We start from the raw sequence: 19,108 nt of genomic DNA, 5'->3' as shown, positions 1-19,108 counted from the left end.
GCCTTTCTCCCTTTCTATAAATTTTCCTCTATATCTCACATTATTCTAATGTATAGTTTTACTCTTAAAATCATCTCAAATTGTTTTCTGGATTCCATTTGGGATTCCTTTTCTAACTCATGTATTTTTAGAAGAATATTTTTAACTTCCATATGTAGATTTTCTAGTTACATATGTAATTGATTTTTACTCAATTGCATTGTGGCGGAAAACTTATTCTGTATAATTTTAATTATATGAACTTAGTAGATCTCTGCTTTATAGCATAGTGCTTGGCCAATTTTGTTAAATATTCTGTCAGTGCATGGAAATCTTGTGTATTATGCTGTAGTTATTGAATGCAGTGTTATATATGCCAGCTACATCATACTAATATTTTGTTATTCAAATCTCTTATATCCTTACCATTGGTTTTGTTTTGTTTTATTTCATTTCTGATGTGATTGTTCACAGAGTGGCATGTTAGAATGTCCTGCTATGGTAGACTTGATGACTTTTCTTGTAATTCTATTAATCTTTCCTTTATTCTTTTTAAAACTAAAAGATGCTTTGCCTTTAAACTTAGAATTGATATATCTTCCTGATATAAAATTATTCTTCAGGTGCTCTGTCTTTAATTTCAATCTTAGTGACTTTTTATATCTTAGATAAAATCTCTTGCAACTGGTACACAAGTTTTTATTTTTCAAGTCTGAAAATCTTTATTTGATGAAAGTACTTAGTTTTAAAAATAGATTTGCATTTAGATCCACCATTTCATTACTTGTTTACTATTTTTCTATCTATAAGTTGATTTTTCATACTTCTTGCCCCCTTTTAGAGTATTTTTTTTAGTATTTCATTTTCTTTATTTCTTTAGAAGTTTAATGTTCTTTTATCATTCTTTATTTTGGTATTAGCCCAGAGATTACAACACAAACCTTTGACTTCTGGGTCTCTAATGTAAATCAATATTTTTTCTTCCTTCAGACAATGCAAAAATATTAAAACCCTTTAATACCATTTATCTATCCTAAAGTGTATATGTAACTTTAAATTCTATGTATCTATATGTTCATATATAAAATAAGATATATATTAAATTCTAAAAACTAATAATATTTTTATTTTTATATGCTCAATATTCAATTCAATTTACCCAAATATTTATTGACTTTCACTCCTCTTTCAATCTGATCATCTTTCTGGTAGCCTTTTTTTTTTTTTTTTTTTTTGTCTGAGGAATATTCTTTAGTATTTTCTTACAGAGGATGCTAATAACAAACTCTTTAATTTTGTATCAAGTATTTATTTTTCTTCATTTTTAGTATTTAATTTAATTTTATTTTTCATTGATGTTGGAGGTTCTTTACAAGGATGGGTAGGGTCCCTATCTCAAATTTGGTATGGATATCAGGACTGGTGGCATCACACACTCCAAGAAGTTGTGACAAAATTTATTACTCACATAATAAGGCTTTCTGGGGAGAGAAGGACAGACTGCTAAGCTGGTCTGAAAGTGGATTTAGGCAGCAAAAGTAAGCTGGATTGGTAGCTTTTTGGTATTTATGGGATGAAATCATGGAGAACCTTCTCTTGTGTAAGCTGGAGGTTTGCATAGTTTGAAGTGCCCCAACACTAAAGGGGGTGGTACCTCAGCTTGCTTATCAGCTTGCCCATTTGTGAGGTGGAGAGGAAAAGGGATGAGCGATGCTTAAAAGATATGAACAGTCAAATATCAAAAATTGAGTCAGACTCTTCTTAGAACTTCCCTCTTATTTGTTGTTTTTACTGCTTTTCTTAGTTGTTATTCTTGGGCTAATATACCATATTGTATTAACTTATAAAAGTCTATGTACAGTCAATATCATGCTTCACTTATTTATAGCCCACTTCACTTACAGTGATTGAATTTCATTTTATTATCCTCATCTCCTCCTTTGTGCTATTACCGTCATACCCTTTACCTCCATATACATTATAATTCTAATCTTATGATGTTGTTTTTTTCTTAATAGTCTTAAGGTGTTATTCTCTTGTGCTCTAAACTAAACAGTAAATGGTTTATCAGATTCTACTTCAGTGGGCTCTGGACTCTACTATTGACTCTCCTAGGCCCACCAGGCTATCAGGGTGCCATTACCCACCTCTGCCTTTTCCCAGGTTGTCCAGAATAGACAGATGCCCCTATCAAGAGACTGCCCAAATTCTGGGCTTGCTTCTCAAGGTTGTGTTCTTTCACGGGATCTTGCCTTTATTTTTTTCTATTGCCTTGCTTACTCTCCATGTCTCCAAACAGATTTAAAATAATATATTTAATCCCATTTTTCTGGATGCTCACAGAGGGTAGAGAGTGCTGTTATGTGGTCTGCCACTGTTGGAAGTTATTCCCTCCCCATTTCATCATCACTAATAGCATATTTATTCTCTGAGCTTTTTAAAAAGATTTTATTTATTCATGAGAGAGAGAGAGAGAGAGAGGCAGAGACAAAGGCAGAGGGAGAAGCAGGCTCCATGCAGGGAGCCCGATGTGGGACTCGATGCTGGGACTCCAGGATCATGCCCTGGGCTGAAGGCAGGCACTAAACCAGTGAGCCACCAGGGATCCTATTCTCTGAGTTTTGAGAGAATAGATAAAGCAAAGTTCCACTTAAATAATAGTGTAATAATTGAATGGTACTGCATCCCAATAGAAAACATTAATGTTTTGAGTCACAGTTTTTAGATCTCTCCATTTTTGCTGCTCTAATTCTCAGGCCCAAATAAATCTATATAGGTAGCAGTCACCTGGAAACACAGCTCTTGTTGCTCATCAGGTATATTAAAGACCTATGGGAAGCTAACAGGCAAACTCTTCACACAAACACAGACACCCTATCATTCCTCTCATTATCTAGTTAGTGCAAAGCTCTGGGCTAGGCTATGTGGCCACAGTCAGTTACTGCAATTGCATAGAGGTGGCTATTTGAATGCTTTATGAGATGCTATGGAAAGCCTTTATCAGGTGATAGAAAATACCAGGATTTGATAGTGTGGAGAGGTTGAGTTACTTAGTGAATTGTAAGGATCCAAGTTTACATATTTTCTTCTTTTGAGAATCCTATTTCCACATCTGCAGACAATTCCAGATGACTCATGGGCCCATTAAGGCCATCCATAAAGTTGCTCAGACTGCACTGACGCAGGTGAGCATCTCTGGTCAGGTATAACTGCACACTCAATTGTTCAATCTGCATCCTGGTTTCTACCTAGGGGTACCCTTCTATGTTTCAATACCACCAGTCACTGGGGATCACTGTAATTTCCAGACACACATTTTATTACTGAAAAATTCTTGTAGTATGGATTTTTTTTTCACACTGAGCAGAAACCTTTCTCCTGATGGATTTCACAAGACCTTGCAGGTCAATCCAATATTTCTCCCTTGTGACTCACCCTACATGTATTGAACCTAATCTCATGAAATACCCAAGTCTTCTCTCTTCTGGGTTAATAATTCCCACATCATTCAGCAATTTCCTAGGCAAAACACCTTAGGGGCTAAACATTTAATTAGTTTATAGAATCCAGGCAAGTAAAATAGAGGAGTGAAGTGGGCCTGTTTTTTGCATTAAATATATAGAAATATTCTTTACTTACATTTAGAAATCTTTACTTTTGCTACTTTTGATGAACATGAGAACAGAGAAAAATATCTCTACTAGAAGAATGCCACAGGCCTGATGGTAATTGATAATGAACTGTCAGCTTCAGTGATGAAGAGACACATACCAGAGAGGGGTTGAGTCCAGCTGGGAACATATACCCTATATAAAGCAGCAGCTCTTCTCTCTTGCCCATGATTTCCTTGGGGAAAAATGGAACATTTTTATTAGTTCTTCTGATTATTTATAATGAAAAAACAAGGATCTAGATTTGTATGTGATATAGTCTGAATTTAAATGTAAGTTTAAATCATATTTGAAACTCTGTATGGGCTAAACAAAGTGGTAGTTCCCCCACTCTACTTCCAAGCTCATCAAACCTAGTCACTTCCTTCAGTATGCTCCAGGAAGACCTTCTCCTTCCTGGTATATGTTTTCCATCATAAGATGCCATTTTCTTGCTATTGTGTGGCCAGTGTAGATTAAAGTCATTCTAAATAAGCTGCCAACTAAGTTTCCTAGGCTATTGAGAGGAGTGAGGGATGGAGAGAAAATGATACAATCTCACACTTGACTCATACTGAGTTTTCTGACAGCTACAGTCTCCAAACTATTTTTTGGAGGGGGTGGGATTCACCTTGAAATATTGTTTCCTTCATCCTCTTCCAAGAACTTATGGATCTTTTGATACATGATCAGAACATTATAATAATCAACACTGCCTCTCAGGTAAGGGGCAGCACTTTGGAAGAGAGGCATGGAAATACTTCTGTCAGCCTGGCTGAAGAGAAGATAGCCAGCCCATGGTCACTGAGTCCTCATTAAGGCAATTCATGATATTTTTTTCCAGGGGATGACAAGGAGAGATTCTTATATGGAGCCCAGCACCTCCTAACTACCTCACTTCCTCTTGAACTCTCACTCCTCTTTCTTTTATTCGGGATGGGTGGTCTTGGAAGAGGAGGGTTGTGTTATTGAAGGTTAATATGGGCTTATCTTATTGGGATCCTCAGGATGGACTGTGCTGGTCTTTCATGTGTTGGTTGCCCTGTGATGTGTTCATGCCTCACTCAGTCTCAGGGAATAAGAAGCAGAAGCAGAAGGAGAAACAGAAACAGAAGCAGAAGCAGAAGCAGAGAAGAAGAAGAAAAGAAGAAGAAGAAGAAGAAGAAGAAGAAGAAGAAGAAGAAGAAGAAGAAGAAGACTAATGATATTTTATCTTTAAAAGCCATGCTGTGGTCTGTATATTTAACTTTGCAGCACCAGAATGGGAGAAGAGAAACCTGACTCAGGGAAAGTCAACCCCTCTCTGAGTTGGGGCTGAATCACACCATTACTTGGTGTGTATGCATGAGTAGAAAGCTCAGAGAATTCCAGTGTCAGAGGGCCCTCTGCCAGTACACACTGTTATTCCTCCAGAAAGATGCACATGATCTATGCAGTCTCTGTATTCAGATATATAATTACAGAAAATAAAATAAAAAAATAGTGAAAGGGAATAAAGGGGAAAGGAGAAAAAATGAGTGAGAAATATCAGAAAGGGAGACAGAACATGAGAGACTCCTAACACTGGGAAACGAACTATGGGTGGTAGAAAGGGAGGTGGGCAGGGGGTGGGGGTGACTGGGTGACGGACACTGAGGGGGGCACTTGATGGAATGAGCACTGGGTGTTATTCTATATGTTGGCAAATTGAACACCAATAAAAAATAAATTTATACAAAAATAAAATAAAAAGAAAAGCATTCAGAAAGCAATAAAAATCAAGATTTTATAAAGAAAAAAAAAATGACAGGAAACAATGAGAGCCAATGTGGTCAATAGTTAAAAGATGGAGTTATGTCTCCTGCTCAGCAGGCTGCTAGAATCAGCATAGCTGTAGTGAACTTGGTTGTTATGCAATGTTTAACTTTAATGATTAATAATGCATTGGAAGTCTTTTCTTGTCCATTCTGCATAAGTAAACACATCAAGATTTTAAGTGTACAAAGTTATATGCACATTGAGTCTGACTTTCTGGGATACCAGTTAGAATGTGGGTTTTTCAGGGCGTGATCCTGGGGTCCCAGGATCGAGTCCCACATCAGGCTCCCTGCGTGGAGCCTGCTACTCCCTCTGCCTGTATCTCTGCCTCTCTGTGTCTCTCATGAATAAATAAATAAAATCTTAAAAAAAAAAAGAATGTGGGTTTCCATAAACCTGGAAGTGTTTCCTAAGAGTTTGCCGTGTTTCCACCCTGCATTCTTAGATGGCTCTACACAGCATGCAGATCTCAGCATAGCAACAAGGAGCTGTGGGCATTGCCTGGGAGTGTGGCATCTGCAACCATTTCATGACTGCCCAGAGAACGAAATCAGGACCCTAGGTGCTGCCTATGACAGAGCAGGAGGTTCAAGTATCTCCACAGTCTGTTTATAAACTGTATCCTTGCCCTGGTTTCCCAGACACTTGAAACCTCCTTTCTCACATTGTTAAAAGACACACCTTAATATCTACTCTACTGGGCTCTAGTGACCATTAAATAAAAACTATGCACGTAAAACAGAAGAGGCCTTGAGATGCCAGAACTGCTGTTAACAAGCACTGGTAATCTGATGGGGCCAACAACTGCTTACTAACAGCTGCATTGCATATAAATGAAGATGAGTTGGAATACACAAAAGTTTGGAACCCCTGGGGATATTGCTCTAAAATTCAGATAATTGAACCATACTGCACAGAAGGCATACCACAGAGTGTTTTATAGACAAGTCTTGTGAATTGTTATGGAGAAAATCCAGTGTTATAGAGGGGGTCTTAATAATGGCACCTCCTTATTTTAAGCAGACTAGGAGTACTTTATGATAAATAAAATGTGTGAGTTTTCAAACATTGAGTAAATCAAGGAAACAGTGACCTCTGACATCTGCTTCCGTATTGATTCTCAGCTCCACAGAACATTCCACTGTTAAATGAGATAAATAAATGGGCAGTCTTAGCAACACGGAAATTGTTGAAATTTCATTTCAACAGAATTGCTTCTGGGCAGAAGCAATTTCATTCACTCTGTGGTTGGTGGAACCTGTTGTGTATGCTGCCCTGGGTGAGTCCTTGGGAGAGAGTCTTGGCTTTTCACCTGTGACGGGCCAAGTGTGAAAAAGTGAATGAAGCACTTTTTGTTCCTATTAGAACATGAGTTTCCATAGACCTTTAAGAGAAATAAGAAGGAGAATGTGCAGTGAGATTTGCAACAGAACAGACCTGATGCTGATCCAGCACAGGCTAGATCCTGTAGTGCCACTTGCTCACAAAGGTCACCCATAGCTGCACTGGGAAAATGTGAGGGTGGGTTGGCTGTGGGGACTGTACACCATGTCCACCCTCTTTCCTGAGCAGGAGAATGAAATGCAGTCCTTTCTGAAAAGTGGCTGAATCCTGGTCTAAAAATAAAAAGAAGGGAACAGCATGGAGTTAGTTCACACGTTTGATATCTATAGTGTGCCAGAATTCTTCATTCATCCTCACATATAATATCATCTGACTGGACAGTGAGGGACACAGAACGTTGACTTAGAGCCATGGGAGCTGAGTTTGAGCTGCTTCTCAGACTGGTTAGCTGGGTTTCTTGTGCAAACTCCTAAACTCCCTTTGTTCAATATACTTCAATGTACTCCTTTGCACACCAAAAGAACGGTGCACAGGAGGTGTCTACCTCAATGGTTTCAGCCTCTGTCTGGTACATGGAGAAATGGTTATATCACTGATCTGGCTGGCCAGACATCAGAGGGGACAATCTCTGTCTGGAAGTTTCCTCAACCCTCTGAACTTTTGGATTTTTTCTTTTATTATTCCTTTAACAAACAAATAAACCAAAACCAAACCATCATCCCTGTCATTCCCATATGCACACAGACTTCCTAGATTATTTTTGCCTCACACATCTCAATTCAGCAAGTGACCAATAATCTACATCATGCTTGTCTAATACATGCAGTAGCTGATTGAGATTTCACTATCAATGAACTCATGTTTCATCTGAGAAGTTGTATAATTCAATTCAGTAAAAAGGCACCAATAAAGGACAAAAAATAAAGCAAGGAGGCATAATTGAAAGGTGAGTAAATCCTAAGATAGATTTTAGGACAACTGTTCCAAAAGCAGATGAATTATACATCGACTGATCCATATCCATGGAACTGTTAGCAAATGGCCAACTTGTTTACATTGCTTCTTGCTCTAAAAAGTGAAATGCGTGTGAAAGAAATCAGTTGATTAGTGGCTTCCTGTTTTTATTGACTGAAATATGATGATTCATATGATCATCATCTTAATCACTTCTAGGCAACTGAATGTCAAGGTAAAGATGTTTTCTCCACTATTGAGAATTATCTCCTTATTCAGTTAAGCAAGTATTTTTTAGAATATTGACTCTGTTGTAGATGTGCTCTGCAGAGCAGACAGGAAGATGAATCAGGTACCCTACCTGCCCTTGGAACTTATGCAGTAATTGGGAGCTCAGGCACATAGTGTAGGTACCTTGGTTAGCTGGAAGCATAGGATGATAAATAAACTACTAGGAGGGATTCTTAACTCAGACAATTTAGTTAAGAAAGGCATCTGGTAAAGAACAGCAGGAGCTGGAGTGGAGGTGGTAGAGGGGAAAGAGAAAAGGATGCTCCTTGCCTTGGGGTGTGTTGTGGCTGGCAAGTTCTCTGTGACTGGGGCATAAATTAGGCATGTAATGATGAGCAATGAGGCTGGAGTCATCTGAAGGAAATAAGACTCATCTGGTAGGAACAGGGAGGCACTGATGGACCTTATAAGGGAGTACCATGGCAGTAATTGTGCTTTAGAAAGCTCCTTCGGGGTTACTATGTGGACAGAAGGCTTGAGGGATGTATCTGATGACTGGAACTTCAGAGACCAATTTTTAAGTCTATTGCTATAATCAAGGCAACAGTTCATGAGGCCCTAAACTGAGGTAGAGACCCACAACATGGGGGACAGAGACCATATTTTTATCTTGCCTTAGCAGACTTTGGTAAGCATTGTATCCAAATAAACAGATCAGAGAATACATAGCAGTTTTTTTTTTCTTTTTCAAAAAGTTATAAAAGATTGAAATAGGGGTGGATAATAAAGTATGACATTATAATACCCATTGTGGAGAACCAGACTTCAGAACATGGGTGAGGGGCTATCTTATACTGACACAATGACAGAAAGAACATAGCTTTAGGTGATAAAATTACACTTATTAAACAGAGACACTATCTTAGGCACCACATTGCATTTGACAAGGAGCCAAAAACAGATGGTACATTGCAATTTACTGGACTACAGTTTTCCAAAAGTGTTTCAACTTGGAACTTGGAATCCTTCAATTTGCCAAAAGCTGATAACTCATCCTGTCTATTCCACTGTATATTAATTTGCATCCACCTCAGTTGTTTAGATTTTTAATTATAGAAGAAATACAAACATATGGTAAAAATTTGAAAGAAATCACACATTAGAAAAAAGTATAAATTTAAAAGTAAATGTTTCCTTTCCCATTTCTACTTTCTTATTTAGCTCATTACAGTTAACAATCCTTTGTTTCATATTTTAATGGATATAAAACATTCATACATATATACATACATGTTAAGTGGACATCCTTGTACATCTTTGCTTGGTTGTGTGGAAACTAATCCTCAGAATTAGAATTATTGTGTATAAGACTGTGTTCACTAAATTTTTCATAGCTTTCACAAAACTGTTTTTCCAAAATAGTGCACAAATTCTCCTACCACAACAAGACAACTTGTTATTTATCTCTTTATCTTTCTATCTATCATCTGCCTATTTATGCCATTTTATTACATATGTAGTGGTATTTCATGTGATTTAATTTGTATTTCCCTAATGTGATGTTGGGCATCTTTTCACATGCTTATATGCTATACGTGTTATCTTTTTTGGTGAAATGCTGTTCAGATCTTTTGCTCATTTGTTATTAGGTCATCAGTTTTCTTTTTATTATTTTACTTTATTTTTATTTTAGTTTCAAGTTTTTATTTGAATTCCAGTTAGCTAACATATAGCTAATATTAATTTCAATATATATCATATATATTCCATTCCATATATATTTACTTGAATATATGTTTTTGATTTAGCTGTTCTGACTTGTGACGTAATATCTCCTTGTAGTTTTCATTGGCCTTTCTCTGATAGGTCATTGGTTTTCTTATTTTGTTCTGGCAGTTCTTAATATATTCAGGATATAACATTTTTGTCATATGTGTTTTACAAATATTGTCTTTTAGTCTGTTGTTTATATTTTATTCTCTTAAGAGTCTAAGTTGTAGAACAGAAATTTTTAGATTTTGATGATCTCTAATTTATCAATTTATTTTTGATGGATTATGGTTTTGGTATTATATCTAAGAAATCAACAGCATACATAGGAAATGCCACCATACAATGTTACACATTTTGCTTCCAATAGTTTTATATATTTTAAAGAACTTTAAAAGTGAAAAATAATTTTTTATTATTATTTTTAAAAGATTTTATTTATTTATTTATTCATGAGGGACACAGAGAGAGGCAGAGACATAGACAGAGGGAGAAGTAGGCTCCTCACAGGGAGCCTGATGTGGGACATGATCCCTGGACCAGGATCACATCCTGAGCCAAAGACAGATGCTCAACAACTGAGCCACCCAGGCATCCCATCTTCTTTTATTATTAATGAAGTATAACTGATATACAGTGTTATATTGATTTCAGGTGTATGACATAGTGATTCAACAATTTTATATATTATTCAATGCTTACCACATAAGGAGTCACCATTTGTCACCATGTAATGTTATTACTATATTCCCTATGCTAAACTTTTCATTTCCATGACTTACTTATTTTATAACTAAAGTTTGTACTTCTTAATCTCTTTTATCTATTTCACACAATCCTCCATCCACCTCCCCTCTGATAATCGCCAGTTCTCTGTTTTAAGAGTCTGAGTTTTGTTTGTTCATTTGTTTGACAAATATCATATAATTTCAGTTATATTTCGAATCTAAAAACAAAAAATAGTATTTTATATTTATCCAAACAGAATTTCTGGAGTTCTTCTTTCATTCCTTAAAATACAAATTTCTCTTTAATCTGAAGTATGTCCTTTAAATTTTACTTTAAGGAAATTCTGCTGGTGACAAATTGTCCTAATTTTTTGTTTTTTTAACTGAGAATATATTTACTTTTCCTTCAGCCCTGACAGATATTTTTGCTGGGTATAGAATTCTGTGTTTAGAGTCTTTTTCCTTCAACTCTTTCAACAATTATGTTTTACTGTTTTCTTTCTTGTTTGTGTTTTCTTTTCTTTTTTTCTACCCTGCTATACTGAGATATAATTGACATGATAGCATTGTGTTAAGTTTGTGTACAACATCATAACTAGATATATGTATGCATTGTGAAATGATTACCACAGTAAAATTTCTGAGCACATCCATCACTTCACATAGTTACCTTTTGTGTGTGTGTGTGGTGAGAATTTTAAAATTGACTTAGTAACTTTCAAGTATATAATATGATATTATTAATTATAGTCACTATGCTGTACATTCTAATGTACAGAACTTATTCATCTTATAACTGGAAGTTTGTGCCCTTTGACCATTTTCCCTATAGCTCTGCCCCTGCCAAATACCAGTATATTCTCTATTTCTCTGCATTTGGGTGTGTGTGTTTGTTTGTTTGTTTGTTTTTGGATTCTACATGTAAGTGAAATCATATGGTATGTATTTCTCTCTCTCTGACTTATTTCACTTAGCATAATGCCTCAAGGTCCATTATGTTGTCACAAATGGCAGGATTTCCTTCTTTTTATAGCTGCATACTATTCCATTGTAATACATACATATATATTATGGAATATATATATATTTTGTTTATCTGTTCCATCAACAATTTAAGTATTTCTTTGTGTAACTATAGTAAATTAGGTCTGCAAGTTTCCTATTGAGAAATCTGTGGTAATTTGTATCAATTTTCTTTTGTATATCTTCTTTTTTCTCTAATTGTTCATGATTTTTCTTTATCTTTGCTATAAAGAAGCTTGATTATCATTATCTTTGACCATGATTTTCTTAATGTTTATCTTATTGAGGTTCTTTGAGCTTCCTGAATATTCACACTTATGAATTTCACCGGTTGGGGTAAGTTTTTGGACATTATTAATACGATTTTTTTCTTTACCAGTTTCTCTTCTTTTGCTGGGACTCCAATGATGTGAATGTTAGACAAATGTATCATTAATATAATTCCACGTAAATAGCATTTCCTCAAAGTTCTATTTGTTTTTTCAGCTTTTTTTCTATTTCTCTTTTCTTCAGATTGATAATTTATATTGACTTAGCTTCAAGTTTGCTAGCTCTTTCCTCAATCATCTCTATTCTGCTTTTGAGCCTATCCAGTGAATTTTTTTATTACAAATATTGTACTTTTAAGTTTTTAAATTATCAGTTGCATTTTTTTTTAGTTTTTATTTCTTTGCTGAAAACTGCTTTTCATTTATTTTAATTGTATATCTTTATTCAGTTGATATAATAATATTTGCTATTTAAAAATCTTTGAGTATTATGTTCTGCTGTTTCAGTCTGATTCAAATTCCTGGAAAATGTTAATATTTTCATTTTGGCATTTTCATTCAAACCAGATAGGGTCTAGCCCTAGGTTCTTTCCTATTTTCTGTGAGTTCTGGTTCCCTTCATAGATTTGTTTCAAGCATTTTCTTTCATCACTTTGGTTCTATTTTGCATATGTGTCACTAATGTGTTAATTTAAGTTTTAGGGGATGATTTAAACCTTAGTTTGGTTCTCAAGCCTTTGATATGCTGTCCTGCATATCTGAAGCTCAGGGATGTGTGAGCAATACAGAGAATTAAGAGATCCTCTTCTTCAGCTGTCTCTTCTGTAGGATTCCCCACTTTAACTTGAAAGGATACCTTATCTGGTTCTTCTGGACAGAAAAAAATTTAAGTACTCTTGCCATTGCTGCAGCAACAGTACCATTGTGGGCTCCTGCTCTTGAGGAAAAGACACAGAGAAAAAGTACACATACACACACACACAGGCTACTTCTACCATCCTCAGACCACGAGGGACACTTTTAATGATTCCTCTAGATAAAAAGATATTTTTTTATCAGAGTTTTAGCTATATTAGCTGATGTATGACTTCCAATGGGGATCCACAGTTATTTAAAAGCCACAAGAACAAAATATGAGGTATGGAACCTCATCCCCTACAGGTTGCTACTCAAGTTTTAGCTCCTTTTCACATTCCATCTGTTTTTGTTTTACACAATTGACAGAGTCCTCGGGGGGTTATATACTGTATTTTGTCCAGAAAATTTAGTTGTAATTATAGGGGGAGAGAAGCTAGAAAGAACTCATTCCATTTCAGTAGGAACTGGAAACTCTTTTATTATAATTTTATTTCTTCTTTATAAATTATAAGTGAAGTCCTCTGTGATTGTTGTTAGACAAATCCTTGTTCATATGCTTTTATCCATTCACTTTTTTTTATGTTCTGAAATCAAATACCTTCATAAATAATGAAATATCTTCATTTATAGAACAGTAATATAAAAATATAACTTTTCCTCCAATTACTGTAAGAATTTACAATGAAAGTATGCGAGTTTGATTATTTTTAAAGATTTATTTATTTATTTATTTATTGTATATTTTTTATTGGAGTTCCATTTGCCAACATATAGCATAATAACCACTGCTCATCCCATCAAGTTCCCCCCTCAGTGACCATTAAGTTCCCCCCTCATCACCCAGTGACCCCATCTCCCCACCCACCTCCCGTTCCACTACCACTTCATTTCCCAGAGTCAGGAGTCTTTCATGTGCTGTCACCCTCTCTGATATTTCCTGCTCATTTTTCCTCCTTTCTCCTTTATTCCCTTTCACTATTTTTTATATTCCACAAATGAAGAAGAACATATACTGTTTGTCATTCTCCGATTGACTTATTTCACTCAGCATAATACCCTCCAGTTCCATCCACATCGAAGCAAATGGTGGGTATTGGGCCTTCTGATGGCTGAGTAATATTCCATTGTAATAAAGACCACATCTTCTTTATCCATTCATTTTTCGATGGACACCAAGGCTCCTTCCACAGTTTGGCTATTGTGGAGATTGGGGGACAGGTGTCCTGCCATTTCACTGTATCTATATCTTTGGGGTAAATCCCCAGCAGTGCAATTGCTGGGTTGGAGGGTAGTTCTATATTTAACTCATTGAGGAACCTCCAACTGTTTTCCAGAGTGGCTGCACCATTTCACATTCCCACCAACAGTGCAAGAGCACTTCCCTTTCTCCACATCCTCTCCAACACTTGTTGTTTCCTGTCTTGTGAATTTTGCCCATTCTCAGTGGTGTGAGGTGGTATCTCATTGTGGTTTTGATTTGTATTTCCCTGATGGCCAGTGATGCAGAGCATTTTCTCATGTGCTTGTTGGCCATGTGTATGTCTTCCTTTGTGAGATTTCTCTTCATGTCTTTTGCCCATTTCATGATTGAATTGTTTGGTTCTTTGCTGTTGATTTTAATACGATCTTTATAGATCTTGGATACTAGTCCTTTATCTGATACATCATTTGCAAATATCTTCTCCCTTCCTGTAGGTTGTCTTTTAGATTTGTTCATTGTTTCTTTTGCTGTGCAGAAGCTTTTAATCTTGATTAAGTCCCAATAATTCCTTTTTTGCTTTTGTTTCCCTTGCCTTCATAGATGTATCTTGCAAAAAGTTGCTGTGACCAAGTTCAAAAAGGGTGTTGCCTGTGTTCTCCTCTAGGATTTTGATGGAATCTTGTCTCACATTTATATCTTTCATCCATTTTCAGTTTATCTTTGTGTATGGTGTAAGAGAATGGTCTATTTTCATTCTTCTGCATGTGGATGTCCAATTTTCCCAGCACCATTTACTGAAGAGACTGTCCTTTTTCCAGTGGGTATTCTTTCCTGTTTTGTCAAACATTAGCTGGCCATAGAGTTGAGGGCCTATTTCTGGGTTCTCTATTCTGTTCCTTTGATCTATGTGTCTGTTTTTGTGCCAGTACCACACTCTCTTGAAGGTCACAGCTTTGTAGTACAACTTGAAATCTGGCATTGTGATGCCCCTGCTTTTGTTTTCATTATTCCCCTAGCTTTTAAGGGTCATTACTGATTCCATACAAATCTTAAAATGATTTGTTCCAACTCTCTGAAGAAAATCCATGGTATTTTGATAGGGATTGTATTAAATGTGTAAATTGCCCTGGGTAACATTGACATTTTCACAATATTAATTCTTCCAATCCATGAGCACATCTCTTTGTGTCTTCCTCAATTTCTTGTTCTATAGTTTTTAGGGTATAGATCCTTTACCTCTTAGGTTAGGTTTATTCCTGGGTATCTTATGCTTTTGGGTGCAGTTGTAAATGCGATCAACTCCTTAATTCCTCTTTCATCAGTCTCATTGTTAGGGTATGGAAATGCCAATGATTCTGGACATTGATTTGTATCCTGCCATACTGTTGAATTGCTGCATGAGTTCTAGCAATCTTGGGATGGAGTGTTTTGGGTTTTCTATGTGGAATAGCATGCCATCCATGAAGAGGGAGAGTTTGACTTCTTCTTTGCCAATTTGAATGCCTTTTATTTCTTTTTGTTGCCTGATTGCTGAGGCTAGGACTTCTAGTACTATGTTGAATAGCAGTGGTGAGAATGAACATCCTGTCACGTTCCTGATCTTAGGGGAAAGGCTCCCAGTGCTTCCCCATTGAGAATGGTATTTGCTGTGGGCTTTTGGTAGATGGCTTTTAAGATGCTGAGGAATGTTATCTCTAGCCCTACACTCTGAAGAGTTTTGATCAGAAATGGATGCGGTATTTTGTCAAATGCTTTCTCTGCATCTGTTGAGAAGATCGTATATTCTTGTTTTATCTCTTATAGATATGATCTATCACGTTGATTACTTTACAAGTGTTGAACCAGCCTTGCATCCTGCAGATAAATCCCACTTGGTGATGGTGAATAATCTTTTTAATGTACTGTTGGATCCTATTGGCTGGTATCTTGTTGAGAATTTTTGCATCTGTGTTCTTCAGGGATGTTGGTCTATAATTCTCCTTTTTGGTGGGGTCTTTGTCTGGTTTTGGAATTAAGGTAATGCTGGCCACATAGAACGCGTTTGGAAGTATTCCATCTCTTTCTATCTTTCCGAACACCTTTAGTAGAATAGGTATGGTTTCTTCTCTCAATGTTTGACAGAATTCTCCTGGGAAGCCATCTGGCCCTGGACCTTGTGTCTTAGGAGGTTTTTGATGACTGCTTCAATTTCCTCCCTAGTTATTAGCCAGTTAAGGTTTTCTATTTCTTCCTGTTCCAGTTTTGGTAGTTTGTTGTTTTCCAGAAATGCGTCTATTTCTTCTAGATTGCCTAATTTATTGGCGTATAGATGCTCATAATATGTTTTTAAAATCATTTGTATTTCTTTGGTATGGGTTGTGATCTTCCCTTTGCATTCGTGTATTTATTAATTTGAGTCTTTTTTCTTTTCTGTTTAATAAGGCAGACTAATGGTTTATCTATCTTATTAATTCTTTCAAAGAACCAACTCCCAGTTTTGTTGATCTGTTCTACAGTTCTTCTGGTCTCTATTTCATTGAGTTCTGCTCGAACCTTTATTAACTCTCTTATTCTGTTTGGTGTAGGTTTTATTTGCTGTTCTTTCTCCAGTTCCTTTAGGTGCAATGTTAGCTTGTGTATTTGAGTTTTTTCCAATTTTTGAGGGATGCTTCTATTGTGATATATTTCCCTCTTAGGTCTGCTTTTGCTGTATCCCAAAGATTTTGAATGGTTATATCTTCATTCCCATTAGTTTCCATGAATCTTTTAAATTCTTCTCTAATTTCCTGTTTGACCCATTTATCTTTTAGTAGGATGCTCTTTAACCTCCACGTGTTTGAATTTCTTCCAAATTTCCTCTTGTGATTGAGTTCAAGTTTCAAAGAATTATGGTCTGAGAATATGCAGGGGACAATCCCAATCTTTTGGTATTGGTTAAAACCTGATTTATGGCCCAGTATGCTGTCTATTCTGAGAAAGTTCCATGTGCACTTAAGAAGAATGTGTATTCTGTTGCATTTGGATGTAAAGTTCTGTAAATATCTGTGAAATCCCTCTGGTCCAGTGTATCATTTAAAGCTCCTGTTTCTTTGGAGATGTTGTGCTTAGAAGATCTGTCATTTGCAGAAAGTGCCGTGTTGAAGTCTCTCAGTATTAGTGTATTATTATGTTAAGTATGTCTTTACTTTGGCTTTTAACTGATTATTATAATTGGCAGCTCCCACATTAGGGACATAAATATTGTTGATTGTTATGTCCTCTTGTTGGATAGGTCCTTTAAGTATGATATAGTGTTCCTCTTCATCTCTTACTATAGTCTTTGGGATAAACTTTAATTTATTTGATATGAGGATTGCTACACCAGTTTTCTTTTGATGACCATTTGAATGGTAAATGGTTCTCCAACCTTTCAGTTCCAGCCTGTAATTGTCCTTAGCTCTAAAATGAGTCTCTTATAGATGGCAAATAAATGGGTCTTGCTTTTCTATCCAGTCTAAAACTCTGCATTTTTTGATGGAATCATTTAGCTCATTCACGTTCAGAGTTACTACTGAAAGATATGAATTTAGTGTCATCATAATACCCATTCAGTCTCTGTTTTTATGGATTATTTCTTTGGGCGTCCTCTTTCTTTTACAAAGTCGCCTTTAATATTTCTTGCAGAGCTGGTTTGGTGGTCACATATTCTTTCAGTTTCTGCCTATCTTGGAAGCTCTTTATCTCTCCTTCTAATCTGAATGAGAGCCTTGCTGGATAAAGCATTTTTGGCTGCATGTTCTTCTCATTTAGGACCCTGAATATATCCTGCCAGCCCTTTCTGGTCTGCCAGGTCTCTGCGGAGAGGTCTGCTTTTAATCTAATATTTCTCCCCATATAAGTTAGGGATCTCATGTCTCTTGCTGCTTTAAGGATTTTCTCTTTATCTTTGGAATTTGCAAGTTTCATTATTAAATGTCAAGGTGTTGAAGGGTTTTTATTGATTTTAGGAGGGGACCTCTCTATCTCCTGGATCTGAATGCCTGTTTCCCTCCCCAAATTAGAGAAGTTCTGAGCTATGATTTGTTCAAATGTGTTTTCTGATCCTCTGTCCCTTTTGGCACCCTCTAGAATCCCAATTATATGAGATTTTTCCTTCTGAGGCTGTCATTTATTTCCCTTAACCTTTCCTCAGGGTCTTTTCATGGTTTTTCTCTTTTTTCCTCAGCTCCCTTCCTAGCCATCTACTTGTTTTCTATGTCACTCCCTCTGTCTTCTACTTCATTAACCCTCATCTTTGCGACCTCCAGTTTGTATTGCATCTCATTTAATTGATTTTTAATTTCAGCCTGATTAGATCTAAATTCTGCAATCATGAAGTCTCTTGAATCCTTTATGCCTTTTTCCAGAGCCACTAGTAGCTTTATGATTGTACTTCTGAATTGGCTTTCTGACATTGAATTATGATCCAAATTCTGTAACTCTGTGGGAGAGAGGACTGTTTCTGATTCTTTCTTTTGTGGTGACTTCTTCTTTCTCGTTATTTTGCTCATTGCAGAGTGGCTGTATGAGCAGGCTGCATCAAGAATATCAACCAGGACTTAAGCAAATTTCACCCTAGATATTTCTCCTGAGTTCAGAGACCAGAAATGGAAAACAAAGATCAGAACAAAATAAAACAAAAGGAACACTGAAGTGAAAAACAAATTTTAAAACAAAGTAGTAAAAAATAAAAGGCTAGTAATCCTAAAGAAGAAGAGAAAAAAAAAGAAAAAAGAGAATAAAAAGGCAGGGGGGACTGGGAGATGGTCATGGTGAAGAAGTTGTAGTGGAGGGAAAATGTAGTCTACCTGAGGGTTCTAGAGGATGATCTTCTTTTTTATGAGTATATTAAGTTCTGTATATTAGAAGATGCTCAGGTCCAAATTTATATAAACCAATAATACTTGTGAGGGCCTCAACATTGACCACCAAAGCATAAATGAGATAAAAGAGGGTGGCAGAATAGGAATGAGGAATGTCACAGAATGAACCAGCATAGTATATCAGTTGGTTATGGGTGCATGCTGTTCATGTTTTAGAAGGTATTAACTTCTGCCATTGTAGAACAAAATGAAGCAGAGAATACAAAAAAACCCAAAACCAAGGAAACATATCTTGTATATCTCCCCAAATTAAGTTAGGTATTTTGAAGGGAGTCTGGTAGTGGAAAATATATCTAGGACCTGTAATTGTAGAAATATGAAAGTCAAAAAGGAAGAATCTTAAAAATGAAGACGTGGTAAAATATTGTAGTTAAGGTGGGAAAAGAGAAAACAATTGGAAATTTACAATGTGATATAAAAACGA

General features: G+C 36.2%; 1 long non-coding RNA gene across 2 annotated transcripts in view; it reads right to left on the bottom strand.

Moving 5' to 3' along the window:
* Window positions 1-3,614: 3,614 nt before the first annotated feature.
* LOC119871185 overlaps window positions 3,615-19,108 on the bottom strand; it is a 29,585-nt gene continuing 14,091 nt past the window's right edge. For both annotated transcript variants that reach the window (XR_005356892.1, XR_005356893.1), the window contains 2 exons: window positions 6,864-7,042; window positions 3,615-3,825 (listed from right to left, as the gene is read on the bottom strand). This is a non-coding gene — a long non-coding RNA (uncharacterized LOC119871185). The remainder of the gene's footprint in view (window positions 3,826-6,863; window positions 7,043-19,108) is intronic.

The sequence above is a fragment of the Canis lupus genome, chromosome 3, assembly GCF_011100685.1.
Source record: "Canis lupus familiaris isolate Mischka breed German Shepherd chromosome 3, alternate assembly UU_Cfam_GSD_1.0, whole genome shotgun sequence".
NCBI lineage: Eukaryota > Metazoa > Chordata > Mammalia > Carnivora > Canidae > Canis > Canis lupus.
Note: the sequence above shows the minus strand (reverse complement) of the source record. Positions and strands in the feature narration are given on the sequence as shown.